Below are 23787 nucleotides of genomic sequence, written 5' to 3'. Positions count from 1 at the left end.
TCTGAAACAGACTGGGATAGAAGGCAGAGGACAGAATTGAAATAAGTCAAGATCCTGAGATTCTTGATGGCTAGTGAATTCCTGCCTGTTGCTGGAGACCTCAATGGAATACAGGAGAGTAGTCTGGCAGGTGAGAGATTTATCCTGGTGCTCTGAATAACTTAGGTGTATGGCAAAAATCCACTATCACTGATAAATTGATTGCTTGGTTTAGTCATTCATTCTCTGGTTTATCATACATTACATACCTGCCTGAACTGGGTCTAACAACAAATCTTTTCTGCTTCCATAAACTTCTTTAGCCATTGTATTTTCAAAAATAAGCATTGTAAACTGGCCAGATGTGAGGCCAAGGATGTGAATAGGAAGGCCCCATTTTTCAAGTTGTGCTACTGGCTGAGAAATTACCAGAACAATTAGATTTGCTCTTTTTCCGCCAAGAGCCAGCTGCATGGTGCAACCTGAGATCTTGTGGTGGAAGTCAAAGTCCTTTAGAGTCCAAGTAGAAGGATGTCCAAGGTAGTTACAAGGAGATAGTTATAAGGTCTTGCTCCTTGCTCCTTGGCTTGGCCAGTATCTGAGCCACTCTCTGTATTCAGAGCATGCAGAAAAGTCTAATGAAGAATTTTTAATGTCTGTGATCTAGCCTTCTAGACACAATCTTCTGTACTTACTTGTATAAGTAAGATTATAGTATATATTACTAAAAAAATAATATATATTACTATTTGTGTTTGGATTTTCCCACATCATTAAATATTTTTAGAGTAGAATTGTAATGGCTACATATATTTCATCACTTGGGTGTGTCTTAATTTATTTAGCCATTTTTATTTTTCTTTATTATAAATAATGCTTTTATGAACATTCCTTGTCTACATCTTTGATTATTCTTTTATTTTTTTATTTCATTTTAAAAAGATTTTATTTATTCATTTGAGAGAGAGAGAGACAGAGGATCTCTGTTGCTGGAGATCCAGCAGGGGAGAAGTGGCAGTCCACTGCTAGGGAGTCCACTGTCAGGGGAGAAGGGAGAGGGAGAAGCAGACTCCCTGCTGAGCAGGGAGCCTGATGTGGGCTTGATTCCAGGACCTCGAGATCATGATTGGAGCCGAAGGCAGACACCTAACCAACTGAGCCACCAGGGAGCCCCTGATTATTCTCTTAGATTCTTAGAAGTACCAACTTAGGGATTTTTAACTTCTGAAGGCTCTTGATCCATACTACAGAAAGTGAGGTTTTTTTCAGACTGAAAGTTCCATAATGTACCCCATCAGCAATGTATGCAAGTAATTGAAAAATTACTGTCTCTACAAAATTGTGTATTACTTCTATTCTTCTAATTCTTCTATTATTGAGTTAGCTGTTGAATTATCTCTTGAAGTCTAAAAAGAATCTCTTGTTATATCTGAATGTTTACTACTCTTTTCTATTTCCCTGAGGAGGATGAAGAGAGCGAATCAGGAGTCTAGAAAGCCCTTGTTACTTTCTGTCTCCTCTGATGTGTCTTCATCAAATGATTCACATTCTTCCCCTCATCCCCTCAGAACACTTGTCTTGGTGATATGATTTCTCTCTTCTCCTTCTGGTTGATAAAGAAGTCAGAGTGTACTTGGGGATATGATATGTCTTGGAGCTGCTGATTAGGATCTGGGAAAGAAAGATTATTAGAGCTTTCTTGCCCACTCAGCATTTTGACCCTGACTTGAAATTAACTTCAAGGAGAGAGTCCTACTCTTTCCTACTTTGTCATACCACCAGATGTCTTCTTTTTTTTTAACCCGGGGTTGCTACAGAATTCTTTTTATATGTAACTAAATATACTTTAATTAGAAAATTAATTTGAAAACCCTTTTTAGAAGGGAGTATCAAGAAAATCAAACCAATAAAACAGAGTCTCTTAGCTCCCTGAAGATTGACAAATATTACCTTAATGGCAAAGGACCTTCTTCTGTGCTAGCTATTTTTTGTTTGTTTGTTTTTAAGATTTTATTTATTTATTCCCGAGAGACACAGAGAGAAGCAGAGACATAGGCAGAGGGAGAAGCAGGCTCCCCACAGGGAGCCCAATGTGGGACTCAATCCCTGGACCAGGATCACACCCTGAGCCAAAGGCAGATGCTCAACCACTGAGCCACTCAGGCGTCCCATATGCTAGGTGTTTTTAAACAACCGAGAACAGTGTTGTAGGGTTGACTGGGGTGAGACCAGCTCTGGCATTACTTGCTTACTGGGATGAACTCACGGGGAGCTGAACTAACTGTGGGAGCTGGAAGCATAGTGCAACCTACTTGTATAACATGCTATCTAAATAATATGGCAGCAAATAGTAGATAATATGATAATAATGGATACAAGAAGTCAGTTTCACAGGAAATAATGGGGATGTCTCAACAAGTAGATGCAACAGAGTGTAAGAATAGATGGCTGTGTGTTGCTGCCAATGTGGTCAACCCTTCAGTGAATCCTATGTGTTCATATGTTGTGAATATGGGAACTGGCCTCTAGTTCCTGTCTATCTGGAAGGGGTAAGATGGTTGATGCCCCCCTTTAGAGACTGGGATCCTAGGCAGGCAAAGGGCAGAAGTCCAGTTAATGAGATTAGGACATGAGGTGTCACTTGATTTAGAGAAGAGGAGTTCTATAACCTAAACAGAGTTTAAGGCCAAAGCTACCTTACAATCCACAGTGACAATGCTGGGTCATGGAGTGTTAAGCAAGAGCTTTAAATAACCTCTGGGCTCAGAACTGTCTTGGTCCTAGGACAGAATGGCAATTGAGGGGTCAAAGGGATGTTGCTGTAGGTTGAAGCAGTTGTGTTTGGTGGGAGCCAGGTGGGCCTGACTTTAGACCAGGAACACAGCAGGGGTAATGTGGTTCATGCTTTTGTTTTCTGTTTGTTATCATCATGGTATCCTGTCTTTTGAATGTATGGACTAAATACGGAGACAATTTTTCATCCATCCCTCTTATTTTCCCTTTGCCCATTTATCTGCCAGAAGCTAATCATCAATGCCCTGTTGGATGGAGGATGGGGAGGGGTACCTAAGAAGGGAAGTGCATCTAACCCTCTGTCCAATGTCCTACCTGTCATGAGGTAGAGGACTCCAAGGCTAGCCCATTCATCTGTCCCCATGAGTGTGTTATTTAAAAAGTGATTCATGGTGCCAGCGTTGTCCTCCATCACGGCACTCTTAGTCCTTACTACAACCATTGCAAAGCTAGGAAAGTTTTGTGCAAGGAGAGTTTGGGGGAAAATGCTCTGAAGATAAGAGGTGAAGAAGAAAATAACAGTCTACCTGCACTGAGGTTAAGAGCATGGAAACTTAATTTTCTCTGCATCTTGGTCAAGCCATCAGTCTCCTCTTCCAAGTACTTGTCATGTTGTGCCCCAGTCAGAGCCTGGACTTGGAGGCCAAATATACCTAGGATTGAGTCCCAGTCCCCCACTTATTAATTGAAACTGATCCTTAGTTTCCTTATTTCTAAACCAAGATCTTTCTTGTCTGCCTTCTAGGATTGTTTTGCATATCATTGGAACAATGCAAGTGGAAATGCTCTGTATAGTGAAAAGTATATAAAAGCAAATAAGAATTATGGTTACTGAGTAAAAAAGAAAATTTAAATAATGAATCATCTGTCCTCTAAGCTGATCATCTACCTCCAGCTATAACAGTGGCCAGAATCTGGAGACAAACAGGACAATGCTTTAACATACCAAATCATTATAACTAAGTCAAGGCCAACATGCAGCACCATTCACATTATCTAATGTGTAATCATACACTGGGAAGGAAAGGGTTAGTAGAAGAAAGCCTACAATTCAATCTCTTTATTGGAGCTCTACTCCTGTAAAAGAAAGAAGGCACAAGACCTGGTCATATCTCCTAGTAAATATGCTAATGGCAGACACCTTGGAAAATAAGCTTAGTTTTTATCTCTAGAATGCTATTAGGATTCTAGGACTCTTACCCTAAACAAATATGAATCCATGAATTTATAGGATTACCTATTATGTAAGTGATATGAATTGTACACATTGCTTAGAGAGTCCTAGGTTATTGTGAACATGGAGCATGACCGGATGTGACAAGAAAAGACTTGGGAGTTCAGTCTCAGAAGATTCCAAGCCTCTCTCCTTACTTTTCTGTGCCTTGTGATTATCTGTATCTTTGAAATTATTAGAAAATATTGATAACTGTATAAGGCCTCTGATTTCATATTAGACTGATTGGACAATCTGATCCTTTGTGTTATCTTCTATACCTTCCTTTTAAAAAAAGGAATTACTGGCTCATTATTCTCTCTAGAGAGTGTATGTTCTCGTGGGTACTAATATAGTTGCACTGCATGACTCAGCTACACAGTAGGAACTCTTGTGGATGTCCAACTCTATCTTGGATCATATAGATCATCCAGTCATATTGATTCCTACTTCCCTCAGCCCTTTCTCCACCTTTGATGACTCCTCAACATCTCCCTCCCAGTACCATATCTATTAAGTCCTGATAACCAGATGTTCTGCTTCAATATACTATTACTTCATTAGACTTCATTAGTATTGAGATTTGTTGGGTCTCCCAGAGTTTTCAAAGCCAGCCCTTCCCTTCAGGCTGCTACTATCTTGTAGGATCCTGGTAAGTCTGATTCCCATCTGGGTCTATGGAGTGTATGATTCTTTTATAGAGTCTCCTTTCTCAGAATGGTTACTACATTTCCTTGGCCCTCTGATTCAGAGGTTCCTGTCTTCACCCTCCTTTCATTACATGGATTGAGAAGAATTATACAGCTATAGTTCACAGACAGCTATAAACTTAATAAAACACTCTACATACTGTGTCTCCTTATTACCACTCACATGCACAAGTGTCAGGTAAAGTTTCACGTGTTGGCAGAAGAGTTGTCTTAGAGTTTCTCATCCACAAATAGTTAACTTCCTGCTGTACCCTGGTGGAGGAGAGATGGCCTTCCCAAAATGTTTGACAAATGAGCCTGTTCTCATGTACTGTTCTGCCTCTATGGATTTGTTCCATGATAGGTGTCCTTGGTATATAAAAATCAGCTTAGGACGGTAAAAAGTATTGTTATATGGGAAGAACACCATCTAATTCTAATTTTTTAAAGTGGGTATTGAAAGCTTTGGAGGATAATGAATCCTATCTAAGATGACTGTGTGTCCATTTCATTATTCTCATTGTGCCTCTTGGGAAGACAGGAATAGGCAGTGTGGTAGATGGAAAAGGATATGAAATTTGAAGTTGAGGGTCATGAAATGGGGAGACCTTCTCTTTCCCACTTAGTAACTGTGGCCTTGGACCCATCCTTCCTCCTGAGTCTCATTTGCTTTATGTATGGAATTGAAATAAATATATACACTGAAGGGTGGTTGAGAAGATCAAATGCCATGGTGGGTATGAAGGCATTTCATAAGCTATAAAGTGCTACAAATAAATGTTCCAATTGATATTCTAAATAAAAAGGGCTTGATTGTTTCCTGGAATTTTCTGAGTTCTCCCCATTACTCCGCTGCCACCTCTGATCAGCAGTTCCATAAACATTTAACGTGGGAGGTTAGGTTCTATCAGGCTCTTGGCGGACCATCTGCTAAATGAATCCTGAGATCTGTTAGAACAGAAATTTAAGGCACCAGAGGACACATACACATGCATACATGCAAATAGATACATACAATCATGCATACAGACATTCCTTCCCCCCCAAAATCTCAGTTATGATTTCTTTAAATCATGTGTTGAAAAAAATATTTTTCCCCACTGCTTTTTAGAATACCGCCTGAGGAGGCAGCATTGGTACCTTATGTGCTGGTGCCTGCATACTGATTTGGGAGTTCATGGTGATTGTGAAGTCAGAAGGGAGGTGGAAGAAGAGGACAGCACATGGAAAGGGTAATCTTGGGACCAGAAATTAAGGTTAGGAGTAAAAATGTAAAGGCTGTGTTGCCATCTGGCTGGGGGACTGGCCCCTTAGCTGTGTTCCCACCTCTGTGACTTTATGCTGTTATCATGGGGATGACTGAGAAGAAAGGTCCCATCCATTGAATCCTTGGAATGTTCCATTTAGTTCAATAGAAGCAGAACAGATTCAGTATGCTCTCTGAAAAAGAAATTGCAAGAAGCTGGAATCAGATTACTCTAAGTTACAAGGTCATTACTAGGATATATAATAGTTATTCTAGATCTATGTGTTTTAAACCAGGTATCTATATCTAAGAATAGCTCCATAGAGATGCCTGGATTGCTCAGTGGTTGAGCATCTGCCTTTGGCTCAGGTCATGATCCTGGGGTCCTAGGATCGAGTCCCCCACCAGGCTCCCTGTCGGGGAAAAGCCTGCGTTTCCCTCTTCCTATATCTCGTCACTATCTGTGTCTCTTATGAATAAATAAATAAAATCTTTTAAAAAAAGAATAGCTCCATAATTCTCTGGCTTCATCAGGCAAATCTTGGGTCTTTGAAATAAGACTTAGAAAAACTAGCTGTTGAATTAGGACTGCCCTTCAGCTGTGTTCCCAAATATTTAGTACAATGGAATTAGACAGATGTTGGTTCAAATCCTACTGACTAGTTTTGAGGTCGTAGATAAGATGGTTGATCTCTCTGTGGTCGGTTTCTTTACTTGTAAAATGTAGATAATAATAACCCTTTGGGTTCTTGTAGAGCAAATAAAGAAAACGCGCACTGTTGCCCAATGTGTAGTAGGTACTCACAAATGTTGGTTCCTGTTGCAGTTCCTTTTCTACTTCAGGCTCCCTTTGTTGGGTTTTCCCCAGACTACTCCTTCCATCCATAATTACTGTTTAGATTTATATTGCTTAAAACTCACTGGATTATTTGTCCAGTTGTTTTCAATCTAATGGAGATAATAATAAGACCGAATAATACTTATCTCATGAGTTCATTGTAGAGGGTAAATGATATATTACAAATAAAACAGCACACAGCCTGACAAATAGTAGGTAGATACAGGTTAGCTAAATGTATTATCCCTTTATTGAGTGAAGAAGAAAGGAAAAGACAGTCTTTAAGCCTCAAATCTACCCCATCCTTAGTGTCATCTTCATAACTTAGTAATCCTGAGTTTGAATCAAAAAGTCCTCAAAATATTGTCCCTGTTCCTAGTGACCTGACACTACAGAAAATTTCAAGTCAACTAGAATCTTGTCTTTGTTCTATGTTTCCTGCATACCTTCACTGTTTGGCTTGTTGCAATGGGATTCTTTAAGACCATTCCCAAAGGGTAGACTGTGAAATGTTCCTGAAAATTCTGTGTAAGGCTTTCTCTGTTTTCTGGGCTTAGGCAGTGAGGGTGAGGTGGCAGGATCTGGAAATCCTCCATTTTGCAAAGAAGGAAACACTTCCTAATTTTATTCTATTCTGATTCTAGCTTCAGATCACAATGCAAAGACAAATATACCTCCCCCAACACACCTACGGCAATCTAAGGACAGCACCCAATTGCAAATTATAACTTCTTGGTGCCAATTCCTCCTACTATGCTGTCTTTAGATACTGATATTATTGGGACTCAGTTTTTCTAATCTAAGAAAACAATATGTAATGACACTGATAAAGCTAGAAAAAATCCCTATCCAGAAATGCATATTTGTGTCATCAGAAACATGCATCTATGTTCAGGTATATCTAGAACTGGTCCATTGGACTATAGAATTTTTTTCAATGCTTCTCTCTCAGGGCATTCTACTATTTCTTTCTTTCTTTCTTTCTTTCTTTCTTTCTTTCTTTCTTTGCATGGCAGGAAGAAAAATTTCCATTTTAAACAGCAGAAAAATTGAGTGTAGTCACTTTTCCAGTCTGGGGAGGATTTTATTTTACATCAAAGGAGGTGAAGCATTAGTAATCTACTTTGATAACTTCTTTTGAGAGTGAAACTGGAGTGCCCACCCTCCCAGAGCATCATCTCAAAGGAGTGGAGGGTATTACCAGGAACAGTAGGATTGCTCTGAATAATAAACCTAGTAAATGGAGGGGAATTTTGAATTTCTAGGGGGCACTCAGGAATGGATAGGGTATGTGAGAGGCAAGGGAACTAGGAGAAAGAGACAGCTACAGAGAACCAGAGTCTCTTCAGTTGGCAGGAAGACAATGCCTAAGGGAAGAAACACAGCTAGAGAAAAATGTCTTACTTTTAAATTTTAAGATGTCTTAAATTATTGTAGTCCCCATTCCATTGCTTCAAACTTTGGGTGATGTTTGGTTATACAGGCCTGCCTAAGTCAGTGGTGCTTTGTGTGGAATGAAGGACCAGGATGGATTCCCAAGGGACTGCCTATGTGCAGAAAAGACAGAGCAGTTGGAGGAGGAGGGGTGCAAGGTAGAGATGGAAAACTCCAGAAAAGCAGGAAACTGGATCATAAGATGAGATGAGCAAGGGACAGATTAAGACCTATGGGAATCCTCAGAAACACTGTAGGGAGCAAGGAGAAGAGGAAGAGTGTGGGTGGTAGGTTTGCCATGGAAAGTAGAGTCAGGGCTCTGTTAGTTCTGTTTGAAAATTAAAGGATAGCGAAGATGTGGGTTCCCCAGAGGCAGCTGTTTTGTGTATATGTGTTGTGTTGTGTGTGTGTGTGTGTGTGTGTGTATACATGGCAGGAGGAGACAGTCCTTGAGCGAGGCAATTAACAATGTTGATAGGGATCCCTGGGTGGCGCAGCGGTTTGGCGCCTGCCTTTGGCCCAGGGCGCGATCCTGGAGACCCGGGATTGAATCCCACGTCAGGCTCCTGGTGCATGGAGCCTGCTTCTCCCTCTGCCTGTATCTCTGCCTCTCTCTCTCTCTCTCTCTCTCTGTGACTATCATAAATAAATAAAAATTAAAAAAAAAAACAATGTTGATACCTTTTACATACACACCACTTTTTAGTTGAGGGAGCTATATTGTATGAGTCCAGGGCTGAAAGGGGAGGCTTAATGTGTGGTTCTGGTACTTGACAGTAAACTATTCCATGTTGGCACATTGGAGGCAGTTGGTAAACAATACAGATGATGTTAGGTCAGAGGTAAATTTTGTAGACGAACTTACCTTTTGTAAAAAAGGGTCAATTACATTCTTCTTTTCATCCTATAGATATGCTATAGATTCCTTTGCAGGGCTGCCATCTAAACTCAAGGATTTATGTACTACAATAAGGCACCTGGTTAAGGTAGGGAGTTGCTCATCATTCTTTTTATTTTACTTCTTTTGTATCTTTTTGTAATTCTTAGTTCAGTGTTCTTTGCACAAGTGCCTTCAGAATATTTTTATTGACTGGTCAAACCTTGAAACTCAGATGTATCTAGAACTGGTCAGTTAGACTATAGAATTTTTTCAATGCTTCTCTTTGAGGACATTCCCTAAATCTTAATGTGAAGAGAATGAAAGGATACCATATTAATCGTGAAACAAATTCCTCTACTTCTTCTTCTTCTTTTTTTTTTTTTTTTGCATGGCAGGAAGAAAAATTACCATTTTAAACAGCAGAAAAATTGAATGGAGCTGCTTTTATCCTCTCTGAGGTAACATTTTTCAATCTCCTAAACTTCTAAAAAAGAGACCATGAAATACTACATAATGTTGGGAAGTTCTTGTGCTTTCCTTAAGGGAAATAAAACTATTATTTCATAGGAGGCTCAGAAAATGAAAATTTCCACTAAGAATGCTTATCATATCTATTGTTTGTACTACTTATCATAGTCAGACTTACTTTAGAATTATATATATTGCAACTTGACCTTCTTAGCTAGAGTGTGAGTATTGTTGAAAAGGAGCCATGCTTTATGCTTTAAGGCCAAGATGACCGAGATTTCATCTTGGTACTATTGGTCGTGGCTGCCAGGAGCAGTGTGTTTAAAAAAAATGGTGGGGCTGTATTTGAGTTGGCTTAGGAATGGACTGTCACAATCAATTAGTGAAGCCTGCTATGGGTATGGAAGAGAGGGGTATGACATGTATTTTGCGGTCTTCCTCTAGGTCCTTTTTAGAGCATTGAGCAAAATAGGCACTCAGTAAAACTTGGCTTTATTTCATAAGTTAAAAACAATGCATAACTACCAACAGAGCTCTGGAATTACCACACTACCCATTTTTGTCTCTATGTAGGACAAGGAGGTGTACATCCGCAGCCATATAGTTTATTGTTTAAATTGGGACACTCTTGACAGTGAAAAGAGGCTGTATTAATAATCATGCTGGAGCTGTGGATGTATACTAGAACTGCTGCTAAGTGAGACATATGGGCCACCCTATATGTCTCTCTAAAGTGGCCCTTTAGGGTAAATGAATATTTCTTCCAAACCAAGGGTTAGCAAACTATGGCTCAAAGGCCAATACAGCCATCCATCTGTTCTAATAAAGTTTTATTATAGCCATGCCTAATTTATTTATGTTTTGTGTTTCTGGCTGCTTTTGTTTCAATAGAGTCTAATAGTTGTGGCATAGACTGTATGGTGTGCAAAGCCAAAAATATTTGCTATCAGGTTCTTTATAGGAAAAGTGCTGACCCTTGCTAGTCAATAGAATTCTTGTTGAAGGGTCTCTGGCTTCCTGGAGAAGAAAACTAACATGTTAGGACCTACTGTGTGCTAAGCTTCATGCTAGACACTTTGCATATATGATCTCATTTAATCTCAAATGACCTTGCAACATAGGCATAATCTCAATTTATTCCAAAAATTTCTAGGCTACCAATGACAGAAGAAATGAGGCTTCCAAACCTGTAGTTCTCAGAATCTTTTCCTCTCAGTGCTCTGTGGAATGCTCTGACAACAACCTATGAACTTCTCTGACTCTCATATCCCACATCCAATCTGGCAGCAAATCCTTTGGGCTTTATCTTTAAATTATATCCAGAATTCAACCATTGCCACCACAGCCCCCCACCCCATCTGAGTTATCATTCAGCATGTACTATCATATCCTACCTGGATTAAGTCAGGCTTCCCTGAGTCTGCTCTTGACCCTACAGTCTGTTTTCATTGGAGCATAGTGATCCTTTTAAATCCAAGTCAGATGATGTTACTCTTCTGCTCTCCTATGGTTTCTTCCCATCTTATTCAGAGTAAAACCCAAAATCTTGACAATGACCTACAAGGCTCTTCACTATCCACTATGAAAGCCATATTTAAATTTAAATTTAGGTATATTAAAATTAAATACAATTAAGAATTCACACTAGTCCCATTTAAAGTGCTCAGTAGCCCCACTGTGGCTAGTGCCTACCATATTGGAGAGCATAGATACAGAACATTTCTATCATTACAGAAAGTTCTATTGAATGGCACTGGGATCTGCTTTCTCATTATCTCTCTGGCCCTGTTTCTCACTTCTTTCTCCCTTGCTTACTCCATTCCAGCTACAAGAAGCTCCTAATAGCTTCTTAAACCTTTGTGCCTCAGAACTTTTGAACATATTTTATCCTCTGCCTGAAACAATCTATCTCTAGATAACAAGATGCCTTGATTTTTTAGAAACTTTAGGTCCTTGCTCAAGTGACACCTTCTGTGACAACCTGTTTAATCTGCAGCCCCCTGGTACTCTTCCCATTCCTCTCCTCTGCTTTATTTCCCTATATCATTTACTGTCACCTGACATTTATATGCACAAATATGTGTATATGCTCTCCCCCATTTCCAATCATAAGACCTCCATGAGTCTAGTGTTTAGCTTTAGTTTCTGTTTTTTTCTACTTCATAATTTTTCCCAGCACCATAGTAATGACTGACTTAGTAATCATTCCATTTGATGAATAAATGGGAATATCGACAGGCATTTGTTTGATCCTTTAGAACCTTATCTAATTTCATCTAGGCTGTACACATTGTGTTTCTTTAATCCACTAATCTATTGCTTTGTTTTTTTTATTAAATATTTTATTTATTTATTGGAGAGAGAGAGAGAGATAGTGAGAGAGAACAGGAGCAGGGAGGAGAGGGAGAAGCAGACTCTCTGCTGAGCAGGGAGCCCAACATGGGGCTCGATCCCAGGCCTCCTCTTCCAGTGCAGAACTGACCTCAGTTCAAGGCATATTGACTCACTATGTCCACTAACCTAAGAACCCTATTCCTCAACTAGCCCAAAGTAGTAGAAGATTATTAAAGAATTGCCAATATTCCTTCTTCATTGGTACTTCTAACAGTTGTTTTTCCCCATTGTCTTGAGAAACTGATGTGAACTAGTGAGGCTCTGCAGAAGATGGACTGTTTTTATTATTTTAATTAATCCAATATCTATATGTACAGAAAAGAAAGAATCCAATCAAAGACAATTTACATGATAATGTGTAATTACAGTATGCTGGTAAAAGAACGTTTGTCCAAAGTTATATCTTTATGTCCTCGTCACAAAAGCAGCTTGAATTTGCGTCAAACAAAGCCTTATCTCAGCTACTGTTACTCTGGAATATGGTGAGGAGCTTTTAATGCTGGCCTCCTGGTACACATACTCTAGAGAATAGTGTCTGACTCAGGCTAGAGTAGCTCAGAAGGGCTAAAAAATAAGCCTATGCAAGTAAATTCAGAGTACTGAAAAGGCATTGGTTTTGGTTCAAATCCTGAGGTGTACATTTTGGTGAATCTCTGCATTTCTCTAGCCCTTGGGAGAGACCTAAAACAGCACAATGTAGCAAAATGAACTCAGATTTTCTTAGGAGCCAGACCAATATCAAAATCTCTGACCCATGATTTGCTTGTCCTGTGAGCTAAGATAAGTTGTCTGATTCCTCCGACTTGGAGGTCCAGTTTGAGGTATCTGACACAGAGTGGAGACTCAGTGAAAATGGTGGCTTTATTTGTAGATTGTCCCAATTCTGCTTAATAACGAAATGTGAGACTTTAGGCAAGTCACCTCAGGTATGGATTTTGCTTTCTATCTATAAAATAAAGAGTTGGACTAGATTAATACATTTTTTTAGGTTCCTCTTATGTCTAACATTTGATGATTCGACTATATTTATACTCTGTAACTCTATATCTTCAACTTAACTCACATGAATTTCATTCATCTTCCTCTGAATGTTAATGTTGTTATCCATGAAAATAAGACACTGCAAAGGTGCCCCCTTTGTTCTGCTGGGGTCTGCTTCTTGATCCTTCAGGCATGGCCCCGAGCCATAGTGAGCTCATTTCCAGCCTGACAGTGAATGCCTCATTCTTGCTTCTCATTCCCCATGTCATAATACCCTGCAGGTAGGCTCACATCCTTCAGAACCTACAACATGACTGCCTGTCACCCTTGCTAACTTTCTGCTCTACATGAGCTGGAAGACCAAACAGGAATATGGACTTCAACATTCAAATTTTGGTTCTTCAAGACTTGGCTGAGGATTAGCACCTCTGAGAAATCTTCTTTAGCTTATCTCTTAGGTCAGTTCCAAAGGCCCACTCTGTGCTTTCGATAATGATGCATGCATGTTTTAATCATGGCACTTATCACACTGTATTGAAATTGTCTATTTTCTCATCTGTGCCCCTAATTAAATTTTCAGGTTTTGAGTGAGGATCAAAATCTCAATCAAATATGAGTCTACTGTACTTAGCAATACATATGATAGATATATTGTAAGCATACACACAAGAGATAATTAATGTTGAATCAATAAATTCCTATTACCTGAGGTCAAGTTGCAAAGTCTTTCTCCCCACTTATTTCTCCCCCTTCCTTTAATATAAAAGAAACTAAAGATACAGAGGGAATAGGGTTATTTCCAAGAACTGTTCTTCAGTCTGCTACCATAGTATGACCTTTCCTTTCCAGAGGAATTATCAATACTGGATTACCTCTACATTCATTGTCTTGCTTCAACTGTCCTGTGAGAACACAGCTTGAGTATTCTTGTTTGCTTTTAACAGATGTATAAGATGCAGCCCAAAGAGTTTTGGTTATATTCAGCTGTACCTCTATATCTAAGGTTATAGAACTAGTTAGAGATGGAAAACGGTATTGCAATCCAAGTCTTTCAATTGTAAACCTAGTGTGTGTTTTGCTTCTATGACTTAAAAATCTTGGTATAGCATATGAAAACATTCTTTACACCTCCTTTGGTTCAGCAAGTTTGACAAACTTGGTAGAAAATGAACTTGGGAGGAAAACAGGAAAATGGTAACATTCTGAAGATGTCAAAAAAAAAGAGAAGGTTTTAGGGGACTACGGGAATGCATTCACCCAGGCCTCCATTGGTAATCTGTTTGGGGATAACCGACCAGAGTATTGATAAACAGCTCACTTGGGAAAAGGCATAGTGAAATGTCTAGAATCAAGCAAAATAGGATGGGTGAGGCTGAAATGCTGGAGATATGTGCAAAGAGCAAACTCAACTCTTGCTCAGGATAGAATGGGAACAGATAAAGATAATTTGCAAGATTGGCTGCCTTATAAATTTCAGAAAGTCCAATGCCAGGAGAAAAGTGAAGAAACTCTGTGTCAGCCTTCAGCAAAATGTACTATATACACTACCTGCTCTCTCAGAGATGGCTGTCTCCTCCTCCAGCCAAGTGAAAGAAGTATGAGATCTTTCAGGTGAGGATTGCTAGCAGCTGGCTGGTGATGAATGTGGCCAAAGAGAAGAGCTGGAGCTCTTGGTAGGGAATGGTTTCTAATATCCTGGTTTTCAGAGAGAAAGAGGCACATGCAATCAAAGACTCAAAAATCAGAATTGGGAGGATCCACAAAACAGTGAGTTAAAGAGTTATGGAAACTGATGATAGGGTCACACTCAACCCCCATTTGCATATTAGGGGTCAAACTGGAAACCAAGATCAGATCATAAATCCTTTCCTCCCTTCCTCCTTTTCTCTCTCTCTCTCTCTCCCTCCATCTCTCTCTCTTTTCCTTCCTTCCTTCCTTCCTTCCTTCCTTCCTTCCTTCCTTCCTTTCTTTTCTCTCATTTTTTTTTTAAATTGCTCTGATGGAGTATTGGCCCTGCTGGTCCTTCTTTAGTAGCCATAGTGGCTCATCCATTCACTTACTTCCTTTCTCTCCCTTTACCCCCCAATGCCACCACCACACAAAGGAGTTCCAGTTCAATTATCAGATTCTATTGCAAGCTTTTACCTACTGACATTGGGCCATGGTGATTCACTGCTATTGGTGCTTTTCTCTACTCTTATTTCAGTAGTGGTCATGCCATCTGTATTTCCTTCATGATGGGAAGTTGTTCTAAGTTGCAATGTAATTTGGCAGCTCATAATTGTTTTATTTTTTTCTCATTTCCAGCTCTTGAACCAAAGCATAAGGTATACTTAACTCTTGAGCAATGCAGGGGTTAGTGGTGCCAATCCCCTTCACCCGCATAGTCGAAAATTCATGTAAAACTTTTGACTCCCCAAAAACTTCACTTCTCATAGCATACTGTTGAATAGAAGCCTTACCAATAAAATAATTGTTAATACATATCTTGTATGTTCCATGTGTTATGTAGTTTATTCTTACAATAAAGTAAGCTAGAGAAAAATGTCATTGAGGAAATAATAAGGAAGAGAAAATACATTTGTAGTACTGTATTTATCCAAAAATATCTGCATATGAGTGGACCCTTGCATTTCAAACCTGTGTTGTTCAAGGTCGACTGTACTTATCAAGCCTATGGGAGAAGGCTTTTCTTTATTTAATAGCTAAGTGTATCCAACAATATATGGTAGTAGTGTTGCAAAACATACCCAGATAAGGGTAATTAAAGTGAATCAGGAGGAATTGGGGGTGTCAGGACAAGGGGTGAGAAAACCCATGAAGCATCTTTTGTAAGGCTGAAGCAGAATAGGAATGAAGGGGTGTAAAATTTGAAAGGACATAGAATATCTTTTTTTAAAAAATACATTATCCATTTTCTTCTACTTTTTACTTTTTTATTGAAGTATAACTAACCTACAATATCCTATTAGTTTTTGGTGTATGTCACAGTGATTTGATACTTTTATACATAATGAAATGATCCCCAAGAAAAATCTAGTTACCGTGTCACCATACAAAGTTATTACAATATTGACTATATTCCCTGTGCTGTACATTGGAACTTGTTCACCAAAACCCGTAAGAAATTGGAAGAGCCAATTCTAGGATCACTAAGGAAAGGCATGGTTTCATGCAGCAGACAGTTAAACATGAGATTTGTAACAAGAGGTAGTAGAGCTGAAGTAAGTGTTTGATCTGAATTGCTTACCTCATAGGAGACTGCCATGATCTTCCAAACAAGTGTCTTGGAGTCACTCTGAGAAACTGAAATCTGAATTGAATAAGTTATATTTCTGATCTTGTAGTTTACTGCTATTAATGACTTTGCTGTTTTGTAAAAAATGTCTCATAAGCTCATTCTAAGAGATTCAAATGATTTTTTAAAAAAAGTACAAATAAGATCTCCTCCAAATCTCACCACCTGAGAATAAACCACCATTAACATAAACCATCATTCTAAACATTTCTCTCCCCTCTTTTCACCATATGCAATAGAAAAAAGTAGGTGGGTTAGATGGAAATTATGATTATATTAAGAGATCATGCTATATATGTCATTTTAAGTAAAAATTATTAAACTATCTTAAATCAAAACCAAAACAATGATTTTGCAAGAGAATCTAGTTCCTAAAAGCTCCTTGTGTAAAAGCAGTAGTCCTTGGCCAGCAACATCAACAATCACCTGAGAACTTGTCAGAAATGCAAGTTCTCCAGGTGTTTGGATGGCTCAGTTGATTAAGCATTTGACTCTTGGTTTCAGCTGGGATCATGGTCTTAGGGTCCTGGGATCAAGCCCCGAGACAGGTTCTGTGTTCAGTGCTGAGCTTTCTTGTCCCTCTCCCTCTCTCCTCCTGCACGCATGCTCTCTCTCTCTCTTTCCCATAAATACATTTTAAAAAATCACTTAAAAAAAAAAAGAAATGTAAATTCTCAGGCATCAGCCCACACCTACTGAACCAGAAATTCTACAGGTGGAGCCCAGCAATCTGTACTGTTAACAAGTCCTCTAGGGAATTCTGTGGATCCTAAAATTTGAGACCCACTTCCTCTCTCTAAGGAAATACTTGGTAGAAACCTTGACAGGTAGGAGTCAATATGGTTTTTACGTGTTATATGTTTATACAATACTGATTGTTTTCTACTACGAAACAGGGAAAAGCACATTTATAATTTTTTTCCTGTTTTTCTTTCCCTTACACTCTGATTTCCTTTAGCTGTATTTTATTTTTAGCGTACCAAGATTTAAAACATTTACTTCAGGGCACCCGAGTGGTTCAGTTGGTTAACCATCTGCCTTATGGCTCAGGTCATGATCTTAGGGTTCTGGGAATGAGTCCTAAGTCAGGCTCCCTGCTCAGCGGGGAGCCTGCTTCTCCCTCTCCCTCTGCCATTCCTCCAGTTGTGCTTTCTGGCTCTATCTCTCTGTCAAATAAATAAATAAAAGCTTTTTTTAAAAAAAACCCCAAAGTTTACTTCTATTTTGTAGCATAATTCCCATAATTGTTTAATTCTACCTTATTTAAAAGGAGTTAGTCCTTTTAACTATAGTTCCTTTATTCTTGAATTCTGTATTTTGATTTAATGTTTTATCAGCTTGATTTAATCACTGGGGAGTTTTTGTTTGTTTTAAGGCATCTCAAGGCATCTTAACTCTTTCATGGTGAAAGCAATTATTTTGGTTCCTCTGTACTAGAAAGACATCTTAATTTTGTAGGATTGTCTTGGGTCAGAGTTTCTTGAACTCAGAACTTTGTAGCCATTGGTCACTTCTATCATTAAACTCTGCTGGGGAGATTCTGAAGGCAGACTATTTTTTTGTTCTTATGACTTGCTTTTTTGTCTACTAAATACCTGGAGAATTTTCTTTTAGCCTCAGAGTCCAATAACTTAACTATGATTTCAATAATTCTTTTACAATTATTATTTTTTCCTGGAACATTCTGTGTCCTTTCAGTTTGTAGTTTTTCCTTATTTCAGGGAATGGCTCTTGTACAACTCTTATTTTTTTATAGATATATTAGTTTTGGGTTATATTAGTTTCAGGTATACAATACAGTAATTAAACAATTCTATATATTACTCAGCATGATAAGTGTACTGTTAATCACCTTCACCTATTTCACCCATTCCCCCACCCATATCCCCTCCGATAGCCATCAGTTTGTTCTCTATTTAAAAGTCTGGTTTTTTGGTCTCTTTTTTTCCTTTGTTTTATTTCTTAAATTCCACATGAGTGAAATCATACTGTATTTATCTTTCTCTGACTTATTTCACTTAGCATTATACCCTTTAGGTCAATGTTGTTGCAAGTGGAAATATTTCTTTGTTTTTTTATGGCTGAGTAATATTCCATTGTGTATATACATACCACATCTTTATTGATTCATTTATTGATGGATACTTGGGATATTTCCATATCTTGGCTATTATAAATAATGCTGCAATAAACATAGGGGTTTTTGTGTTCTTTGGGTAAATAGCCAGTAGCAGAATTACTGGATTGTATGGTATTTTTATTTTTAGTATTTTGAGGAAACTTTGTACTGTTTTCCCCAGTGGCTGCAACAGTGTGCATTCTCACCAATAGTGCATCAAGTTCCCTTTTCTTCCGCATCCTCACCTATAGGTTATTACCTTCTTGTCTTTTTTATTTTAGCCATTCTGACAGGTATGAGGTGATATCTCATTGGTTTTGATTTGCATTTTCCCAATGATGAATGATGTTGAGCATCTTTTCATGTGCCTGTTGGAAATCTTATGTCTTTGGAGAAATGTCTGTTCATGTCCTCTGCTCATTTTTTTAATTAGATTGCTCATATTTTTGGGTGTTGAGTTGTATAAGTTCTTGATATATTTTGGATATTAATCCTTTATTGGATATATCATTTACAAATATCTTCTCCCATTCAGTATGTTGCCTTTTTGTTTTGTTATGGTTTCCTTCACTGTGCAAAAGCTCCTTACTTAGGCATAGTCTCAATAGTTTAATTTTGATTTTGTTTCCCTTGCCTGAGAGACATCTAGAAAAAATATTTCTACTGCTGATGTCAAATTACTGCCTATGTTTTCTTCTAGGAGCTTTATCATTTCAGGTCTCACATTTAGCTCCTTTTTAAAAATATTTATTTACTTATTTAGAGAGAGAGTGTACAGATATACAAACATACACAGTAGTGGGGAGAGGGATGGTGGGAGAGGGAGAGAGAGAATCTTCAAGCAGACTCCTCAATGAGTGTGGGGCCTGACATCTTGGTCTTGGTCCCAGGACCCCAAAATCATGACGTGAGCTGAAACCAACAGTTGGACACTCAACCAACTCAGCCACCCAGGTGTCTCATAAGGTTTCACATTTAGGTCCTTAATCCATGTTGAGGTGATTTTTGTGCATGGTGCAAATAAATGGTTCAGTTTCATTCTTCTATATGTGGCTGTCCAACAGTTTTTCTATAACTTTTAATACATTTTGTTTCATTTATTTAATTTTCTATTTCTGGAACAATAATGTGCCTTATGTTGGGCCATTTTTTTTTCTGTCTTCGGCATCTATTGTATTTTTTCTTAATATTTTAGGGTCTTTTCCCTTCTACCTATACTATATATTAAGTCTTCCTTATATATTAGTAATTGTTTTCAGCTGTTTGTTTTATCCTCCTTGTTCCATGATAGGTCTGTTTTGGTCTCTGACTTGTTTCCTTATCGTTGCAATCTCAGTTTTCGTGGCATTGTTTTATTGTCTTTGGTTTGTGGTCTTATTTCATATGCTACAGAATCTTATAGAAAGATTATAGCATGAAGTACTCCCAGAGAATTTTCTTCTATGTTAGGTTTCCAGTTTTGGCATATTCTATCTGCCCCCCTGCCCCTCCTACTCTCATTTAGCTGTAGTGTATTCTCTTAATGCCACACCATTTCTTTTCATCTTCATTACTTCATACGGACAACTCTACCCAGAATTTTAGTACTTGGACAGATTTTCCTCCATTCTCCTCCACTCCTATAAGTAACTTGATTGTCGTCCTTTGAGCTACTTTGTCATGTGAATGTTGTGAGTTCTCATTTAAAAAAATTTCAGCGTCAGTTAATTTTTATACTGCATTATATCAGTTTCAGGTGTATGGTATAGTGATTCTGATTCAGCAGTTCTGTACATAACCTGGTGCTCATCACCATAAGTGTTCCTCTTAATCCCTATCACCTATTTAACCCAAATACCCACTCCCTTCCCCTTTGGTAACTATCAGTTCTTTATAATTAAGAGTCTGTTGTCTGTTTCATCTTTTTTTCCCTTTGCTCCTTTGTTTCACAAATGCCACATGTGAGTAAAATGATATGGTATTTGTCTTTCTCTAACTGACTTATTTTGTTAAGCATTATATGCTCTAGTTCCATCCATGTCCTTGAAAATGGCAAGATTTCATTCTTTTTATGGCATATATATATATATATACTGCATCTTCTTTATCCATTCATCTATTAATGGACACGGGCTACTTCCATATCTTGACTTTTGTAAATAATGCTGCTGTAAACATAGGGGTGCATGTATCCTTTGGAATTAGTGTTTTTGTGTTTTTTGGGTAAATACCCATAGTGCCATTGTGGAATCATAGGGTAGATATATTTTTAACTTTTTAGGGAACCCCCATACTCATTTCCACATGGCTGCACTTGTTTGCATTACTACCAATAGTGCATGAGGATTCCTTTTTCTCCATGTCCCTGCTAACACTTGTTTCTTCTGTTGTTGTGATCTTAATCATTCTGACAGGTATGAGGTGATTGCTCATTGCGGTTTTCATTTGTATTTTCCTGATGGCAAATGATGTTGATCATCTTTTCATGTGTGTCTGTTGGTTATCTGGATGTATGGAGAAGTGTCTGTTCATGCCTTATGCCCATTTTTAAATTGGATTATTGGTTTTCTGGGTTGCACCTACTTTTTTGAGGTTTTTTTTATCATGAATGGATCTTATACTTTGTCAAATGCTTTTTCTTCATCTACTGAAATGATCATGTTTCTTAACCTTTCTCTTATTGAGGTGATGAATCATGTTATTTGATATGCAAATATTAAACCACCCTTGCAGTCCAGGAATAAATCCCACTTGATTGTGGTAAATGATTTTTTTTTAATGTGTTGTTGAATTCAGTTTGCTAGTATTTTGTTGAAGATTTTTGCATCTATGTTCACAGAGATATTGGCCTATACTTCCCTTTTTTTGCATGTGTGGTGCCTTCATCGGTTTTGGGATCAGGGTAATGCCAGCCTCATAGAATGTATTTGGAAGGTTTCCTTCCTTTTGTATTTTTTGGAATAGTTTGAGAAAAGCAGATATTAACTCTTCTCTAAATGTTTGGTAAAATTTGCCTGTGAAGCTGTCTGGTCCCAGACTTTTGTTTGTTGGGAGGTTTTTGATAATTGATTCAATTTCTTTGCCAGTTCAGTCTGTTCAAATTTTTTACTTCTTCCTCCTTTAGTTTTGGTAGTTTATATGTTTTTAGGAATTTATCCATTTCTTCTAGGTTGGCATATAGTTTTTCATAACATTGTTGCCATATAGTTTTGAATAATATTGTAATTGTTTGTATTTCTGTGGTGTCAGTTGTTATTTCTCCTCTCTCATTTGTGATTTTATTTATTTGGGCCCTTTCTCTTTTTTGTCTTGGTAAGTTTGGCTAGAGGTTTATCAATTTTACTGATTTATTTTTTCAAAGAACCAGTTCCTGGTTCCATTGATCTTTTCTATTGTTTTTTAGTTTCCTTTTATTTCTTCTCTAATCTTTATTATTTATTTCCTTCTGCTGGTTTAAGGTTTGTTTGTTCTTTTTCTGGATCCTTTAGGTGTAAGTTTACATTGTTTATTTGAGATTTTTCTTGTTTCTCAAGGTAGGCTTGTGATGCTGTAAACTTCCCTTTTAGAACTGCTTTTGCTGCATCTCAGAGATTTTGGACTGTTGTATTTCATTTTTGTTTGTTTCTGTGTACTTTTAATTTCTTCTTTTATTTCCTGGTTTACCTCCTCATTGTTTAATACCATTCTATTTAATCTCCATGTATTTGTGGCCTTTCCAGATTTTTTTTCTTATGGTTGACTTCTAGTTTTATAACATTGTGGTTTGAGAAGATGCATAATATGACTTTGATCTTATTGAATTGGTTGAGGCTTGTTTTGTGCACTAATATGTGATATAGTCTGGAGAATATTCTGTGTGCATTTGAGAAGAATGTGTATTCCACTGTTTTAGGATAGAATATTCGGAATATATCTATTAAATCCACTGCTCCAGTGTGTCATTTAAAGCCATTGTTCCCTTGTTGATTTTCTGTTTAGATGGTCTGTACATTGATGTAAGTACTGTGTTAAAGTTCCTTACTATTATTGTGTTATTATTGATTAGTTCCTTTATGTTTATTATTAAGTATCTTCTGTATTTTGGGTGCTCTTGTGTTAGGTGCATATAGCAAGAATATTACAATTGTTATATCTTCTTGTTGGATTGTCCTCTTTATTATTATATAGTGTCCTTTATCCCTTGTTATGGTCTTTGTTTTATTTATTCATTTTTTTGGTCTTTGTTTTAAAGTCTATTTGGTCTGATATAAGTATTGCTACTTCAGCTTTCTTTGACATCCATTTGCATGATAGATGTTTCTCCATCCCCTCACTTTCAATATGCAAGTGTCTTAGGTCTAAAATGAATCTCTTGGAGGCAGCATACAGGTGGGTCCTGTTTTTTTTTTTTTTTAATACATTCTGTCACCCTATGTCCTTTGATTGGAACATTTTGAGTTCTGCTTGTTTAGGGAAATAGCCTGGACCACTGGGAGAGAGGTTGGCTTGGGTTGTGTGTGATTTGAGTCCCAGGTTTTGAGGACCTGAGACTTCTCTTTCTTCTGAAGCTTTGTCAAATGTCCCCTCTCAGGACTCATTGCACCTAGTTGGGGTTGTTTTCTATTCTTTTGGAAGGGAGAGAGGACAAGGATAGCATCTTTCTTTGGCTCTTCCCTCTAAGTCATTATGGACTGTACTTACATCAGAGAGGTCATTCTGGTTATTTCATATTCTGTTTCCACTTACCTCTCATTTCCCAGTGCCTATTTCTATTCCTGCCATGAAAAAATAAAAACAAACCCAGCATCTAGAGATTTGACTCCTTATTCGTAGCTCCAAGTGGAGACCTGTGTCTTCATCTGCAGTTCCCTGTGTGCCCTATCCCCATACTCGCACATACACCCTAAGAGTACACATTTTGGCTTGTCCTGGCAAGTCCCTATTATTATTGGAGGCAAATCTAGGTAGTCCTAACATTTTGCCTTCCTCCTTCTTATTTCTTTCAGCTGGAAGATGCTCAGAGAGAGTACTAGGGATTTCTCTCATCTCTTGGAGTTCTTGTGGTGATAAGCACACGGCTTGAAAGAGTTTTTATAACCTTTCCCAAATTGCTGACTTGAGGGCTGTTTGTGATTATTCTCAGATTTGTTGATTAATTTTCTTTACCCAGCACTGATCCTGCTAAGTAAGCTGCACCAGAATTTTCTGCAGCTTACTCCCCTGACTCAGCTGCCATTTTTATAAGTTTATATCTTAATATTGATTGTGCTGGTTCTTTTCACTTTTTAAATAATGTGTAGTTGTTGTTATTGTTATCTATTTAGGGGAAGGAGAATCTATGACCTCTTGTCTTTACCTGCTAGAGCATTTATCTTGTTAGGAGTTAAGTTTAGTTGTTGTTGTTGTTGTTGTTTTTACTAAATTTAGAGGTGTTCCTGGCTGGATGTTCGTAGCATTGATAATAGTTTTCTGATATGTTGATAAATTTGGGGTGGAA

The 23787-nt window shown here is 38.0% G+C and overlaps 1 protein-coding gene across 2 annotated transcripts in view; it reads left to right on the top strand.

Moving 5' to 3' along the window:
• Positions 1-22: 22 nt before the first annotated feature.
• The window catches only part of CPNE4 (copine 4), a 493898-nt gene continuing 470133 nt past the window's right edge, over positions 23-23787 (top strand). The window contains exons 1-2 of one of the 2 annotated variants that reach the window (XM_041733664.1): positions 28-130; positions 9468-9530. The gene's annotated coding sequence lies outside the window, so the exon portion shown is untranslated. Of the gene's footprint in view, positions 131-9467; positions 9531-23787 lie in introns of both variants that reach the window. The other variant, XM_041733665.1, reaches the window with a different exon arrangement.

Source organism: Vulpes lagopus, chromosome 19 (genome assembly GCF_018345385.1).
Source record: "Vulpes lagopus strain Blue_001 chromosome 19, ASM1834538v1, whole genome shotgun sequence".
NCBI classification, from domain to species: domain Eukaryota; kingdom Metazoa; phylum Chordata; class Mammalia; order Carnivora; family Canidae; genus Vulpes; species Vulpes lagopus.
This window is presented reverse-complemented; position numbering and strand designations above follow the sequence as displayed.